The sequence below is a fragment of the Podarcis cretensis genome (assembly GCF_951804945.1).
Source record: "Podarcis cretensis genome assembly, chromosome: 3".
In the NCBI taxonomy this organism is placed as follows: domain Eukaryota; kingdom Metazoa; phylum Chordata; class Lepidosauria; order Squamata; family Lacertidae; genus Podarcis; species Podarcis cretensis.
Window position 1 is genome coordinate 25959845 of NC_137172.1, and position 17508 is coordinate 25977352.

The 17508-nt window shown below is 42.3% G+C and overlaps 1 protein-coding gene and 2 long non-coding RNA genes across 6 annotated transcripts in view; 2 read left to right on the forward strand and 1 right to left on the reverse strand.

Annotated features, from left to right (window-relative positions):
* KCNH1 (potassium voltage-gated channel subfamily H member 1) overlaps positions 1–17508 on the reverse strand; it is a 236001-nt gene that overhangs the window by 25832 nt on the left and 192661 nt on the right. The gene's annotated exons all lie outside the window — the stretch shown is intronic.
* Positions 1–17508, forward strand: part of LOC307212088 — a 181782-nt gene that overhangs the window by 22761 nt on the left and 141513 nt on the right. The gene's annotated exons all lie outside the window — the stretch shown is intronic.
* On the forward strand, positions 1378–16782 carry LOC307212041. Of its 2 annotated transcripts, none has more exons than XR_013836759.1 (3): positions 1378–1664; positions 13997–14131; positions 16498–16782. It is a non-coding gene; the product is annotated as an uncharacterized lncRNA (long non-coding RNA). The 2 variants fall into 2 exon arrangements; XR_013836760.1 differs by lacking the exon at positions 1378–1664 and adding an exon at positions 10871–11183.

The window sequence follows — 17508 nt, forward strand, 5'->3', positions numbered from 1 at the left end:
AAAGTGTTAGCCCGAGTGCAATAACAAGGCAGTCCAAACCTTTTAAGTTTTCTTTCTAAAATGTAACCTAGTAATGCCATTTGTTTCCGTGCCAGTTTTCGTTTCTCTCGGTGCCTCCAAAGATGGTCTTGTGTCCCACTTTGTGGAGGGAGGTCCTCTGTTCGAAGGAGTTCTCTATTTGAAGGGATGTCCAGTCCAAGTCAAATTTAAAGATAAAGAACTATAAGAAGGAAGAGGGCAGGAGACGACTTGACATTGCCCATCAGCAGCTGCCAGACTGGACAGCAGACTAAGGCCACATTCACACCATACATTTAAAATGTTATACTACCACTTTTCATGACTTCCCCAAAGAATTATGGGAGGTGTAGCTTGTTAAGAATGCTGAGAGTAGTTAGGAGACCCCTATTCCCCTCACAGAACTGCAGTTCCCAGAGCTGTTTAGCAATCAATCTTCCTCCATAGGAAACTCTGGGAATTGTATCTCTGTGAGGGGAAGAGGGGTCTGCCTGAAACAGAATAGGAATATGAGATTTCTGAATTTTCAAGTACAGCACGCTCTTGCAGTTAAATATCATAGCAGCCACAGAAAAAAAACACCCCCAAGCTTAGCAGAGCCTCACAAACTCCACAACAGGTTCAACATTCATCTAAATTACTTCCAAAGCCATTAAAAACCCATGACTTCTATTTTCCCCCTGCATTTTTGCATGATTTAAAATGGTGAACACCATTACAATGGCAGCTGTTCTACTTAGTTGCAGATGGGAAGTGATGAAATAAAAGACTTTGCGGCAATTGGATAACAAAACAAATTCAGCAGATGCAATTATGAGGGCCTGCTAAATCTGTCACAGTTCCATGCATGTTATTCCTTCTTTAGGTCAAGTATTGATAAGAGCCATTGCGATCCTGCCTGTTTACCCAATACCCTATTAGCCGAGTTCCTTAAGGGTTTCCCCCCAAAATAAAGCACTGACAATAATTATTCTACTTGCCATGACTTGAATGATTTTAATAAACTCTTAAGAGCATAACTATTCTTCAAACTTCACACATCTGTGAATTTTGCAATACAGATACTGACTAAAAAAAATACACTGAAATGTATATTTTAGGATAAAATATGTTTAGAAATGCCTAAGTGAAATTAAATCCAAAACTACAGCATTTTGTGATAAAATGAACATGTAAATATTATTATACATGTTTATTTAAATGTGCATTTAAATATGGTGGTTTTTTTTGGCTTGGATTTTATTTAATTATCACCATCAGAGATTATTGCAGAAATGGGATTGAACATATGCATGAACACATGTGAAATTTGCACAGCCTATAAATAGACTGAAGTACAACATTTCCTGTTTGCCCAGAGTGGACACACAGGGGGATGTTACTCCAGGCAGGAGGACTTCCTGTCACACCTGTCTGGAGCATTCTCCCCTGCTAGTGACCAGGGTGATGGGTGAGACCCTGTAAAGGGGCCAGTCACACAGCTATCTTCCTCTCTTTTGCTGCTCTCTTCTGATCTTGATACATTTTGCTGTCTGCTGGCTCTCAGCCAGTAGCACATGGGCTTAATCCTCATATGGGATTAACTCACACTCTCTTCTGTAAGTACAAGCTAAAGCCTGCCTTCAGGATCATACTGTGAACTGAATGTAAGTAAACTTCTTATCATTACTTTTAAAGAAGCCTGTTGTGTCTTTATTGTTTTAAGAGGGAATAAAGGGGAATTTACCAGGAACAATCCAGTCTGGACAAGCCAGACTGGATCACTTAACTCAAGCGATTCAAACGAATCTACCAACTAGTAGCTTCCTGCAATATACAGGGGAATGTACTCTGCTGACTCACTAGCGTGAGTGAGGAAGGATAATAATAAATCAATATATCCTCTCCTACTCTCCACAACATTCCCACACAATCACAAGGTGAAAAGGATAAGGTTCTTTCTGCCCAATATCAAGTATTCAACTAATTATATTGTCAGCTAGTTGTAAAATTTTAGCCACTAATTATTATATGAAATAAGCAAACCCTAAGAATTTATTTATTTGTTTCATAAAATTTATAGACTGCTTGAGTGTTAAAAACCAACCAACCCTCAAAAGAGTTTACAAAAAGATAAAAGAATAAAATCATGAAAAATCCACAACTGTACTGTAAAGCATACAAAACAGAGAAAAATGGCCTTGACATTCTAAGCATCTGGGTAGGCTTGTCTAAAGAGGAATGTTTTTAGTAGGCGCTGAAAAAAGTGCAGTGAAGGTGCCTGCTTGATCTCAAGAGGCAGGGCTTCCAAGATGAGGAGGTTCCATACTAAATTATCAATTATTCTTATTATTTATTAAATTTGTATACCACCCTATCCCCGCAGGTCTCAGGGCAGATACAACATAAAATCACAATATAAAAACACAAAATACCCAATAAACCCTCAAGCTCTTACAAATGCGGAATGGGTATTCTGTAGCGTGAGAAACGTGCTCTTCTTGTTCATTTCCCTTTATTTGGCTACACAAATAAAAACATTAAGTTAGGCTGATAAAAAAATAAAGTATGCTAGCTGAAAGCTTGCTTTTAATAAAGAGATGGAATAAATGACATCCCACATCATGGATGAAGGTGTCTGGTGACAGATGTTGCATGGAGCGTGAGGAGGTGGGGGAGGGGAAGGCAATGGACCAAATTGAAATAACCCGCAGGAGCATCTTTCAAAGTAAATGTACATTGGCTATCAGAACCAGAATATTGTTCTACCTCTGAAGCAAACATACTCTAAAGTGCTAATTATTATTATTATTACTATATGTTATAAAAGGTAAAGGTAAACAAGGTAAAGGACCCCTGAATGGTTAAGTCGAGTCAAAGGGAATTATGGGGTTGTGGCGCTCATCTCGCTTTCAGGCCGAGGGAGCAGGTGATTGTCCGCAGACAGCTTTCCGGGTCATGTGGCCAGCAGGACTAAAACACTTCTGGTGCAACGGAACACCATGATGCAAACCAGAGCACACGGAAATGCTGTTTACCTTCCCACTGCAGCAGTACCTATTCATCTACTCACACTGGTATACTTTCAAACTGCTAGGTTGGCAGGAGCTGGGCTAGAGCAACAGGAGCTCACCCCATCACAGGGATTCGAAATGCCAACCTTCTGATTGGTAAGCCCAAGAGGCTCAGCGGTTTAGACCACAGCGCCACCCGCATCTCAAGTATAGGTTATACAATAGTTTGGGCAATGATGTGGCTTCAGAAAGCACTTTGCTCTGTTATGGTTAAAACCCTGTGCTCATTTATGTCCCAATGAACCTACATTTCACTAAACACATATAAGATTAGGCTCAGAGGCAAGGAGCCATATCAGCACACGCATCCTGGGAGGGAAAAATCACTTTACTGCACCCCTTTGTGCCGTGGTGTGAGAAGGACTGGAAGTTTCTCCTACATTTGCCCTGGCCATGACAGCAGCATCACGGCACCACAAATATATACATCATATTCTCCATAGTCTAACAGGTGATTTTTGTGGCCGCTCCCTGAGCTGTGCCCACAGCGGGGGCCTACTTTGCCAACCCCTGGGAGCAGCTCTGATTTCAGTTGTATTTCCAACCTTCCACCTAGCTTCAGGGTTATAGACAAGTATGATTGCTGACACCTGTTGGTTAGAAAAATATAATCTGGGTAGCAGAAAGCCATCTGATAGGCGAAATGTATTTACAGAAAATGGTGATTTAATGGATCAGTTCATCCTGAGTATCTTTCCAATTTTGCTGCGATATGCTACCATCCATCACCAGGAATGTCGCTTCTTACAAAAGCATGTTTCCTTATGTAATCCCTTTGAAAGGAGATCACAGTCCAGATAGATTCCACTGAAAAAGAATTTGCCGAGGTAGGGCATTTAAGTCTGAGGGGCAGATGGTAGGAACACTGGATATGAAGACAAAACAAGAGAGAGAAAACTAAAGCTTCTTTATACAATGAAGTCGTATTCAGAGTAGACTCCCTGAAATTAATGGACACAGCTACTGCCTGAAAGCTCAGCTCCAGAGTCTTAGACTTTTACAGTGCAGCATAGAGTGGCCATGTCTCATGCTTTATAGAGGACAGTCCTCTATCTGAGGAGCTGTCTGATCCAAGTCTGGTTTAAAGATTAAGAATCATAAAAAGGGAGAGCAAGGGCCTTCAGGTTTGGCACGTGGAGAGCAGACTGAGCAGGCACACAGTCTTGTTCCCCACTTTGACGAGGTAAATTGTATTTCTATTTATTGATTTCTAAATTTGTGTATATATCCTGCTATATATATTTGCTCTAAATGCCATCAATCTGTAGTTTCAGTGGTCACAGATGGCGCTGTGAACTATAGCATGATGAGAGGTGGTGCAGATGCAGTGGGGGGCAGTTAGCAGAATAAATTGGGAGGCACCACCCCAATATACACATATACACACTGTATGCAAATCGGTGTCTTCTTCTGTCCTTTTCCATTGGTGCCTTTTCTCTTTTTAAGCAGTTCTGAGGTAGCCACTCTATTGCCGCTTGTCAAGTGCACAAGTGGAAGTTGCACAATCTAAGCAACCCATGCAGTTTTCTCTTTACACGTGTTATGGCAATGATATGGAGCTCTGATTGTTTAGTAGTGGGTTTTGAGTGGCATGTTAACCTTTGAATTGGGACACAGTATTTTCACCTTTGTAGCCAAATGTCAAGTTATATTACATGGCCCAAGTGGCGGGGAAATGGACAGTCATTTTCAATCAAAGCTGTTTCTCATGGCACTGTCAAAATGAAAATTAGATTTTTTTGTGGGAAACAAATTAATAGTACAGTAGAGCATTATAAACATCTAAATGTCATTTTGGGTACACACAGACATGCCACTGCTGTCTTATTTTTCCCTAGTGGGGCTCCTCTTTTATCATCCTCAACAGTAGTTTAATTTACCTCAGGGTTTATATTCCCCTCAGGATTTCTGGGTCTATGTTTTGCTGTTATTCTGTTCAACCATTTCTCTCTTGCTGCACTTTCTGAAGAAATGTAATCAATCCACAAATCATTATTTCATTGATCTATAATTAATAATTTGATTTATTTTTGGCATATTATGAACCTATTGTATTTCAAGGAAGTGAGAACTGGACCATAAAGAAGGCTGATCGCCAAAGAATTGATGCTTTTGAATTATGGTGCTGGAGGAGATACTGGCGAGTCCCATGGACTGCAAGAAGATCAAACGTATCAATTCTTAAGGAAATCAGCCCTGAGTGCTCACTGGAAGGACAGATCCTGAAGCTGAGGCTCTAATACTTTGGCCACCTCATGAGAAGAGAAGATTCCCTGGAAAAGACCCTGATGTTGGGAAAGATGGAGGGCACAAGGAGAAGGGGACGACAGAGGACCAGATGGTTGGACAGTGTTCTCGAAGCTACCAGCATGAGTTTGACCAAACTGCGGGAGGCAGTGGAAGACAGGAATGCCTGGGGTGCTCTGGTCCATGGGGTCACGAAGAGTCGGACACGACTAAATGACTAAACAACATTGTATTTCAAAAGAACTTGCCTGGATTCGCAGTCAATTAACTCTCTCCAACAAGTCAATAATTATCATTTTTCTATGATAATAATAGTTAAAAAATGACCCAAACTCAGAGGGGCTTATCTAACTCTTCTATCATGATTTCTTTGTGTCATGTTATGGCATAGACAACAGTAAAGTCAAAAGATCTCTATGCTGAAAATCCAAATGCACACAGTTCTCTAAGAGCCAGCTACCTTTTGGGTAGCTACAGAGGGGGTGGGGGGACCTGTGGTCTTTGTTGCACTCCAACCCCCAGTAGTCCTGTTCAGTGTGCCCAATGGTCAGGGAAGATGGGAGTTGTGGTCCAGCAACATGGAGCTGCAGGAACATCCCTCAGCTGCAGCCATTTCCAGAATCTGACTTTCTCCCTGCTTGAATCAGATGACAGTCACCGCAAAGGAATACAGTGGTACCTCGGGTTACAGACGCATCAGGTTACAGACTCCGCTAACCCAGAAATAGTACCTCGGGTTAAGAACTTTGCTTCAGGATGAGAACAGAAATCGTGTGGCGGCAGTAGGGGGAGGCCCCATTGGCTAAAGTGGTACCTCAGGTTAAGAACAGTTTCAGGTTAAGAATGGACCTCCAGAACGAATTAAGTTCTTAACCCGAGGTACCACTGTACTTGATATGACCCAAACACTTCTCCATCTCTCTGTCTTAAACAAGAGCTGCATTAACAAAGTGTGCATTTCAATCTGATTTTAGCTCATTGTTGGTTTTAGTTATTTCTTGTATGTTTTAAATAGCGGCTTTTAACTGTTTTGACAGAATTTTATTGTTTAATTTTTTATTTTTATTTTGCAGCCCCTTTGGGATTTTTTTATTATTTTACCATCAGGCAGCAAGCAAGTTTCATGAAACAAGTTAAATAAATAAAAGCAGACCGGGTGATTATCAGTGCTGAACTTAAAGCATCTTTTAAAAAGTGACAGCTGTGAGGACTCATGTATCAGTGACATAATTAGATGAGAGGAATTGGAGGTTACCCCCCTTTCTCTCTCACACACGTTTTCCATCTTTTAAAGCAGAAGTAATTTTAGGAGCACTTTCATATACCTTTGCTTCGTAAGATGGGACGCTTTAACAGGGCAGGTGTTTTATCAGTACCTCAGTGTAACAAAGAGTTGAAAATAGTTAATTAATCCTCACAACTCTCCCTGCCTCTTCTATTGACAAACAGTACGTCAGACCCTCCAAGTGTCCCTATTTTCCAGGGACAGTCCCGGATTTACAAAAGCTGTCGCAGTTTCTGATTTGATCCCAGGATGTCCCACTTTCCTTAGGATGTCCCTGTTTTCACACAAGATCTACCCACCTTGGAAGAATGGCAGATGCAAGTAATGGATCACATGGAAATGGCAGAAATGACTGGCAGAATACGAGATCAAGGAGAAGAGCAGGTGGAAGAAGATTGGAAGAAGTTTAAAAGCTATCTACAAAAACATTGTAAAATTTTTGAATGTTGAGGACATTGAAATGAAACGAAGAGGTTCTAGTGAATAAGATAAATAAGAGTATGAAAGAAGGGATAGATATTGGACAAAAATCTGAACAATATAATATAATATTTGAAGGAATTCTTAAAGGATAAAACTAATAAAAATGAATTTGCTGAATTAAATTTAAAGTGGAATACAAGAAAGGAGGGCGGGTGGAAGTCAGGAAAATAAGGTTATGAAGGATATGAATTTGAAAAGAGTTCCTTTTTTATTTTTATGCTAAATTTTTCTTAAGTTTTTTTTTAGGTCTGTAATATTTTTCTTTTTTCTCTTTTTTGATTATTGTTTATTTTTGTTATTTGAATGTTGGTGTTTGTTGATGTTTTGATGTTTATTGTCTTATTGTAACTTTTTTTCTCCTTTTGTAAAATTAATAAAATATCATTAAAAAAAAAAAGGATGTCCCTATTTTCATCGGAGGGTACGGAGTTATGTGATGCATGGAGATAAGTAACTATACAACCTTTAGAAAACATCTGAATGCAGCCCTGTATAGGGAAGGGGTTTTTTAATGTTTAATTTTTATTATTATTTGTATATGTTGGAAGCCTCCCAGAGGGGCTGGGGCAACCCAGTCAGATGGGTAGGGTATAAATATTATTATTATTATTATTATTATTATTATTATTGATTATGGTGTCCCTATTTTCATCACAGAAATGTTGGAGGGTATGGTACATTGGTGCCGTGAAGAAAACTGCAAAGGGTGACAAAGTGAGTTTTACTGGGAGATGTTTTCTTCCCGGAGAATGGGCAGTGTGCTAATGTACACTGCTGAAATCCTTGCCCACTTCTGCTGCTGCCCCCCTGCAAGGAAACAAGCTATGGTCTACCTTGCTTTGTCATCCAAACCTGGTCTTGTGGTTCATTTTTTTCTCTTTCACATCTTGTGCTTTGTTCAGGTTCAGGCAAGGTAAGCAGCCAGACCATGGTTTGCTGGACAGCACAGCAGCAGCTGCAGGAGTTGGAGAGGAGCAAAGCACCCACAATTTCACATCAAACCATAGTTTATTTTAGTTACAGTTTAATGTGATGTGCAAACCAGGCCACTGGCTGTATGTGTCTGATCAATTTACCAATTTACCAGCTCCTCAAAGTGTGGTATGCTCAAAAGAAAGACATGTTTCTTTTTTTTGGGGGGGGGGAGATAAACCTTCTCACCTCCCCCAACCCAAATAAAGAAAGCAGGAACAGGTAATACACAAATAATTCGCCTCCAGCAACAATGCCAGATGAGGCACATATTCAAGTGGAGAACAAATGGCTTAAAGCTTTCTTGCTTGATAAATGATGTAAAACTCCTTTTGTTTTCCATAATGTTATCTACCTTCTCAATGCCAAACCAGAGTTTAACAAAAGGGATGGGAGCACTATGTAATATCTGTAAATCCTTCTTTTGCTGCTCAGCGATAATGGCTCCTGGATACATTCATTAAAGGAGTCTGCAACAGACAGTACTTGATGGAATCAAATGCTCATCCTCCAACCATTTTTTGACATTGTGCTGGCCCAGAGATACACTTCACCTAAAAGTATAAATTAGCAAGGCGTGCTTTGAGTTTGACGCCAAATCCATTGTCTGTGCACACAAATCTCTTCCAGTTAGCCAACAAAAGAAATGGTTCCAGTCGCTAATTGCAGATTACTGCAAGTAGCAACATTTTCCAGAGCTATTGTTCTACAGCCAATATTTATATCTTACAATTTGAATTTTTCTGTTGCGCAGTGAAGGGATTTCAATACAAAGGCTGTCGGAAGCAGCCTGTGACTGTGTGCTGATAATGATGGTGAAGAAAAATTACTTTTCTGTGGTGGGCTGTGGCTGGCTGAGCCCTCTTATTAGAACAAAAGAGTCTAGCTAGATCGGACCAAGAGTTCATCTTGTCTAGTATTGTGTTTCCCACAATGACCAGCTGGTTGCTTTTTTGAGGCAGGGGTGATGGCTGTAGTCTTCCCCTGAGCTTATCCACAATTTTGCTTTTGGTACCTCAAGAGGTATGTTGGAGAATTCCAATGACCACAGAAATGGGAGCAAAAATTGCCAATAATATTTCCTTATTCATCCTCTGTGTGGAATGGAAATCAATCCAGTCAATGCAACGAGTATTTGCTGTTGCTGCTGCTTTCAGTCAGCAAACGATACACAACTAATTATTACTCCCCTCGTTTGCACTGGGTTTCCTTTGCACTGAAATGAATGGGGTGGAGTAACATAATGACAATGCCGTTACATAATTTAAACAATTAATTGCAGAAGTTATGCAGCTGCCACACTGGACAGCAAGACAAAAAAAGCATGTTTTAGGCAGAAGACAAACTGCAGCAGAACGGAATCAGTGCTGCGTTCAATGAATAAAGGGCAAAACAGAATAAAGTGCCCTCTTACATCCCAATACCTGATATACACCAATACCATTTGTAACTTTCTGTTTTTGAACTGTCAAATTGTTATAAGCCCCTCCGATAAGAAATCCTATAAACACGACAAACATCTGATCTTTCCTATAACAAATAACAGCAGATGATATCTTTCCTATGACTCCATGAATGTATGTAATCCTCTTCAAGGATCTATGGCCATGATAACATCTGGTGGCAATGAGTTTCTTAAGTTATATATTTAATTTCTTTTCTTTTTAAAAGTTCTTTCCTTCCAATGAGGCTGTCAGTATTCCAGATGTCTGTCCCTTGCCAAGAATGAGGCAAGCTGACGGTTTCATTGCACTTAGATATATTAGTATTTACGCAGTAGTTACATGCCAAGCACCCAGTTCTAGTCCTCTTGGGAAGACGTTGACCCGACTGAAGGGCGGGCTCTTTGCCAACAGGATATCCTCCATCGGGCGCCCCACCTCCTGTTGGCCTGATGCCAAGCCTGGGCTCTGCCCCTTCTGCAAGCCTGTGGGGACTCCCTCCACCCCTGAATCAGTCTCCACCCTCCACCCTCCTCAGAGTAATGTCTAAAGGCTGCAGTTCCTCTGATGCCTCGCCTGTCTCCATCTGACCTACACTATCTTGGGACTTTACAGCCTGCATTCCTGGATGGGATGGGAAGGAACCAAGCCACTACAGTGGTACCTCAGGTTAAGTACTTAATTAGTTCTGGAGGTCCGTTCTTAACCTGAAACTGTTCTTAACCTGAAGCACCACTTTAGCTAATGGGGCCTCCTGCTGCTGGTGCCGCGCCGCTGGAGCACGATTTCTGTTCTCATCCTGAAACAAAGTTCTTAACCCGAGGTAAGATTTCTGGGTTAGCGGAGTCTGTAACCTGAAGCGTATGTAACCTGAAGCGTATGTAACCCGAGTCTGTATTTTCCCCAGTCTGCCACCCCTCCCCCTCAGAGTCCCCGCTGTCGCTCTGGGAGGGGCCATTCCTGACAGAGGCTGGGCAAAACCTCAATTCAAATTTCCACTCCTCTTGAAGCTCATTGGCTGACTTTGAGCCAACCACTGTCAGGGAATGGGCAGAGGAGGAACGGTGGAGACCGCCTCCCCAGCTTGACCCTTCCAGGGAGGTAGAAAAAAGAAGATGGTTCAGAATTACAACAAGGGGTTTGAGGGAGGTCACAGCTCAGAGGCAGATGACGAGGAAAAGTTGGGAAATAATGGGGGAGGAGGAGGAGGAAGAAGCACCATGGGGGGTGACAGATGATGGACACAGTGTCTTTAGAAAGCATTCCAGATCACACACCCTTCTTCCGGAACCCAGCGAGCCTTGAAAGTAGGAGAGCAAAAAGCTCAAAGACAGAGGGCACGTAGCAGCACCAGTAGGAGAGACGATGAGATTGACAAATGAGGAAGTGGGAGAGACGGGGGGTGGAGATTCACTCAGGACAATGCCATTATCCAAGAGTCTGGGTTCTATAGCCTCTCTCTGTAAATACTGAGTAAAAAGTGGAAGGTAAGAAACATTTCCTTGTCTTTGTACATTCCTGGGCTGGGAGTCGCTGGCTGCAGCCTGACGGCCACCATTCTTGCAAGGATGTTGTGATAAGGGCGAGGAGGCCACAGTGACTGCCCTGAGCTCCACAGAGGAAGGGAAGGATAAATAAGCCATAAAGAATAACCCTGCTAGTTCCCTGGGAGTGGTTGCCAAGGTAACTGAGGAAGGATATGTGCATGTATAAACATCAAGGGGTCCTATAGATTAGATATCCATGCTCAAGTCACAAATCCCTTTGTTGAGTTGAGAGCATCACGGCACAGTTATTACAAAGTTTTCTTTTTTTAAAAAAAAACCAAATTTTATTATGCAGTCATGGCTTGTTAATAAAAATAAAAATAATAAAAGCCACTCTAAAAATATGAATTCATTGAGGGCTTTTTTCAGTTTAATTTCTCCTTTATCCATGTGGAGCTCTTTTGAATCTTAACCCTCTTCTCAGGATCCTAAATTGATGCTCCTATCTTTTTAAAGGTCATCTTCTCTTATTGTAATTAGTTTCCCAGACTTCTCTGCCAGATTTTCTTCTCCCTGTGGATATAGGACAACGCGACCAGTTCCCTTGCACTGGGCCTAGAGGGTGCTGCAGGGCATCACAGCTATGATGTGGTGAACTGAGCAAATGGAAGGTGAGGGGTGGGAGGCCCCGAAATTTGGCCTCACACAGGGCCAAATTGAAATTTGAAAGACCAATGTCTGCCCGTGCCTTCCCTCAACCATCTCTCACACACACTCTCCTGAATCCTTGGGGACATACTTCCCAGCTCCTCCCTGCCCCTTCCATTCTCTCAAGCTCTATTCCCCTTCCTTTTTAGTTTTCCTCCCTCTTGCATGATACTAGAACTCATGGAGGTCGAACAAAGCTGAACACTGGAAGATTCAAGAGAGATGAAATGAAGTACCTCTTCACACAGTGCATAGTTAACCCTTGGAACTTGCTCTCACAGAAGACAGTGCTGACCTCCAAGTTGGGTGGCTTTAAAATTGAAATACTTTATTGTCACTTGTACAACTTGTATACAGTGAGGTTACACGAGCACCCCCACTCAACTCTCTTAGTCTTAATTCCCCTCGTTTACTGACACACACCAACCAAACCCGAAAGTCAGTTGCCCTGTTCTTTTCATTCAGCAGCCTAACAGCCCACAGATAAGAAGCTGTTCTTTACCCTGTTGGTGCGACTAATCATGCTTCTAAATCTTCTGCCTGAGGGCAGCAGATCAAGAAAGTGCCAGCCAGGGTGTGAATCATCCCTGAGAATTTCCTCACTATCCTGAGGCAACGTTCTACTGCTATTTCATCCAGCAGATTTACAGGACAGCCCATAATATCTTGTGCTGTATTCCCCACCCTCTTTAGGCACTTCCTATCAGATGATGTCAAACCAGCGTACCACACCGTGATGCAGTATGAAAGGACACTTTCTATTGTTGACCAGTAGAAGGAGATCATCAGATGTTGACTGACATTGTTTTTCCGCAATACTCTGAGGAGATGGAGTCTCTGCTGGGCTTTCTTAAAAGAGGATTAGACAAATTCATGGAGGAGAGTCAATCGATGGTTGCTAGCCATGATGCCTATGCTCTGTCACCACAGATAGAAGCAGCAATGCTTCTGAATACCAGTTGCTGGAAACCAAAGAAGGGGAGAGTACTCTTGCACCTGAAGTCCTGCCGGCAGGCTTCCCACAGGCATTTGGTTGGCCACTGTGAGTACAGGATGCTGGACTAAATGGACCTGATCCAGAGTTTGACCTCCATATCCTAACACAATCTCCCCCTCTCATTTTCACCAAGTTTGTATATCATCTCCCAAGTGATTTCCCCCAGATTATGATGCTTTCTTCATATTTGTGGTTGCATCTTATATATAACACACTCCTAGAAACAGAATAAAATTTAAATCTAACCTCATCCTAATATCTTTATTAAAACAACAACAACTTTATTTTCTATTATGAAAGGCAAATCTATTGTTTCTCCCCCTTTCTTGCATTAATAGCCTGGAAGTGGTTTTAACCCAGAATGTTCTGAACTGCCCTACAGGTCTTTGCAATTGCCAACTCCTGAAAGTTCTTCCTTTGGAATTTCTTAAAAGCTCATGTTTTCCTGTACCTGCTTCTGTGCTCCCTGATTCCCATCATACTTGAATTGAATTTTATTATTACGGTCACAGACCAGTTCCGGCTCACTTACGATATCAGGAAAATCATAAAACACAACAGGAATACACCATCCTCCTATTAGACTCACACTATTCATTTCACTTCCACTCCCTATTTTAAGTGAGAGCTTTGTGTATACCTTTGCAGAAGCCTCACATAATCCTGATCCTGATTAGAATTAGCACTGCTTCGGTATGGGAATGCTCCCGGTAGTATTTGTTCACTTTCTTTCAGTTTTTAAATAACTAGCAAATCCGAAGGTCTTCAAGAGATGGATGGCCAGCCTATTAGCTAGGAAACACCAGTTTCTGTGGCCTACAATGCAAGGGGTCGATGAGGCAGATGACGGATGATTGGCAAACAGGAGGGAGCCTTTCTGTAGAAGAGAATGAATGAGACTTGAACTCACATCATTAAGGGCTTACAATCCTCCCTTATATCCCAGAATCTGGTCCATTAGGCTGGGAAATCAAAGGCAGTCAGATGTGAAATGGCTTCATGATACCTTTTGGCTAGGGGTGTGCGTATTATGACAGGATGGCAACAGTGCCTATGTTCTCTTTCTTTTTGCACTTGCTTTCCCTTCAAGCGAACGTGTTTGGAAATTGGGTATTCATCTTTTGTAGCTGTCGGTCCCAGCACCCTGTACCTTTTGATTTTGCTGTCAGACGAGAGACCGGCATCGCCGCTGCCGATCTAAAAGCACCCAGAAAGATAAATAATGAAGTTCTAATTACAAAACACTTTGAAATGTTTTTGGCAGCAGCAAACTCGTCTATGCTGACTGTTCTCTATTATTGCAGATATTCCATGTATAGCGTTGAGATCCCACTGAGATGAACGACACATCTCTAATTGGTTTTAATGGTTGGGGATTGGAGTTCTCCGGGCTGCCGTCCAGAACACTGTGATGGCATATGAGCCACGCATAATGGCAGGTAATTCCATTATCTCCATGGAACTGTTTGCAAGAAGAGTACGCCTTATCAAACTGGACTGTGGGCGTCTCATATATTATTTCTGACACATTGGTAGCATGCCAATCTTCTGTGGAGTTCAAGGCTGATCCCACTTTATCGCAATAGACCCATGAGGTAGATTAGTTGAGAGATTGTGGCCGTGCTCAGGGATCATGCTCTCTGATCCTCCAATCTACAGTCTGGATTATTTGAGATGCAACTCCTTCTCCTGGCACACTCAAAGTAGAGCAGAACACTTCCTGCTTTGTTTGCTGTGACTGGGAAAATTTGATACGAGTGATCCTTCTGAAACAGGATGCAAATTGTGTTTTGATCAGGACTCTCTATTGAGCAGGGCATGCAAGGGGAAGGGGATGGAAAAAGTGGGGAAAGGGCGCACACACACACAAACATGCCTTATTCCCAATCCTTCATCCATGGTTGGATGGGGAACTTGTGAAGTTGCTGGACTCCAACTCCCATCAGCCCCAGCTAGCATAGCCAGTGCTGGATTTACATATAAGCTAAACAAGCTATAGCTTAGGGTCCCACTCTCTTGGGGGCCCCCCAAAAAAATGCAAAGGGAAAAAACTGGATGTACATTTCCAGAATATAAAATAAAAAACAAAATAAAAACCCCTACATGCAGCAACAGTGTTTTGTGCTGTGTAGGCTCCTATGATGTAAGTAACGGGCCTTGCCTGCTAGCCTGCTCCCTAAAATATCACTGGTTTGCTCATTTCTGTATTTAGGGTGCCTACATTCTGCATGTGCTAATGGCTTTTGATACCTATTAGGTCCATAAATAAGAGGGACGCGGGTGGCGCTGTGGGTAAAACCTCAGTGCCTAGGACTTGCCGATCGCATGGTTGGCGGTTCGAATCCCCGCGGCGGGGTGAGCTCCCGTCGTTCAGTCCCAGCTCCTGCCCACCTAGCAGTTCGAAAGCACCCTTAAGTGCAAGTAGGTGAATAGGTACCGCTGTATAGCAGGAAGGTAAACGGCGTTTCCATGTGCTGCTCTGGTGCCAGTTCGCTGGAGCAGCTTCATCACGCTGGCCACGTGACCCGGAAGTGTTTGCGGACAGCGCTGGCTCCTGGCCTCTAGAGTGAGATGAGCGCACAACCCTAGAGTCTGTCAAGACTGGCCCGTACGGGCAGGGGTACCTTTACCTTTACCTTTAGGTCCATAAATTACCATATAGCATATATTCAACACAAAAAACAGCGACAATTTGTTGTTGACAAAGCACAGCTGGACATATAAAGGGCCCCATTACCTTCAGTAGCTTAGGGCCTCATCAAACCTACGTAAATCCGGCCCCTTGTTTGGAAAACAAGAGAATGTGATATCTGAGTACAGTCAGTGACTTGCCCAAGGCCACACATGGCTGAGCAGGGATTTGAACCTCAGTCACCTAATCCAAATCCACTTCTCTATCCAGTACACATTGGTTCTTTTCCACTTCACAGTGCTTGTTAAACACAGGAGGAAGGCAGGTATAATCACAGTCATTCACACCATGGCATGAGACTGGGTTCCTCTTGGCTTCACAGTTTGCATGGCGGATGTGCATTCTATCATGATGGACACTGGCCTTTGTTCCTTTTCAAACATACTGTCCACCTCTTAAATTTATCTGTATGTGTATTCAGAAACATCATTGAAAAAATGCTTTGGCGTATGTGTGTTTTGAGCGGAGAGGAGTATTGGTGGAGACTGGCCATTTGGTGCCACCCACAACTGTTTTTTGCTGCAAACCTGCAGTTCCATTTACTGCCACCCGCACTCCTCATCTCAGCCTTGGAAAGAAAAGGTCAGCAAAGTGATTGCAATTATAAAGGAACAGGAGATGTGCCAAATGCCTATCATTGCTTTTTGTAGCTTGCCTCTTTGGTGAACTTTAGATATGTAAAGGTGAAGCTTTTAGTTGGGGGATTATGAAACTCTCACATCACAGCTGGGGAGGGGCGAGGACTAGGAGGAATCCACTGCTTTGATTTAATATTCTGTTGCATCCTGTTATATCTAATTAACTCCCCAAATTCATCTAGATGCAGGTACATGCATCACAGCAGGTTCGATGTGACAGCATTGGAGATGACAAGATGCTCCCCTTTGAAATGATGAGATGCTTTTAGGCCGAAAGCTGGGAGCTGCAAATGGCTTTAATGACCTGTGAAAAAGGCAGGATCTGGGATGCACTTTAAAAAAACAACAGCGCCAAGTGCCTCTAAGAGGCAAGGGAGGTCCTGGCATTGTCTGTTGACCGAATGCATCTACATTTGCTATGCCTAATCAGTTCTTTTACCGTTTTATCTTTGGGTTCTCTCCATGTGCTAACTAGTCACTAGCCAATTTGTAAAGAAAAAGAATCAGCCGCAGAGCAGAAGACATTAGGATTGCCTGCATATATATTCAGGGCATTTACACAGCCTTTCTGTAAAAAGGACTTTCTACAGGAGCCCAGATTGTATATTCAACAACTGTTCAAGGACAAGGCTACAGCAAGCAATTACTGAAAGTAAGCAACATGAGCGGCAGGCGGGGAGAATTATACCACCTTTCCCTGATGCTCTTCCAAACTGCTGTTTAGAATGTCAATAAACCCTATTAGCTCTGTTCCCCAAAATTCCTCTCCCAAGCATTTTATAAATGTAATGGGCAGCAAGGTGAGAAAATTGTACGTCTACTATCTTGGCCACTTAATGCAGCAGTTCAGTGGCCAGTCAGATTATCATGGATGTGACAAGACTGCACTCCACTTTCCAGCGCCTGCAAAATGGGAGCCCCTACTGGCAATGCCAGCCTGTTTCCTTCAGGTTACTGTGGGAGACTGCTAATGTATTCTGCTGTACGGATGCAGCATTTAGATGGAATTCCTTAAAGGGACTGTCAAGAAATACCCCTCAAGTTCTGAAACAGGCTGCTTTTCCCTGTGGATATTTTAATAGTGGCTCAAGAGTTTTCTTTCTGCTGGTGAATGTGTGTTTGCCATCTATTTTTGCTTCTTTGTGCACGAACTGGCCATCGCCCCAAGTTTAGATTTTTAATGCTTTTAAGGCAAATTGGGGCATCCACTTGCAATATTAACGATCAAGCATGTTAGCAAGGAATATAAGGGTGGAGGATGAAATTAAAGGAATTAAGGTAGGTAATAAAGCCTACAAATTGAAAGCGTTCACAGATGACTTAGTTATCACAGTGGAAGATCCAATAGATTCTTTGTCGGAAGTATTAAGGAAAATAAAATATTTCTGTCTAGTATTAGGTTTTAAATCAAATAAAGGTAAAACCAAACTTATAGATAAAAATGTTCCAGAACAAGATAAAATACAGATAGAAGAGAAGAAAAACT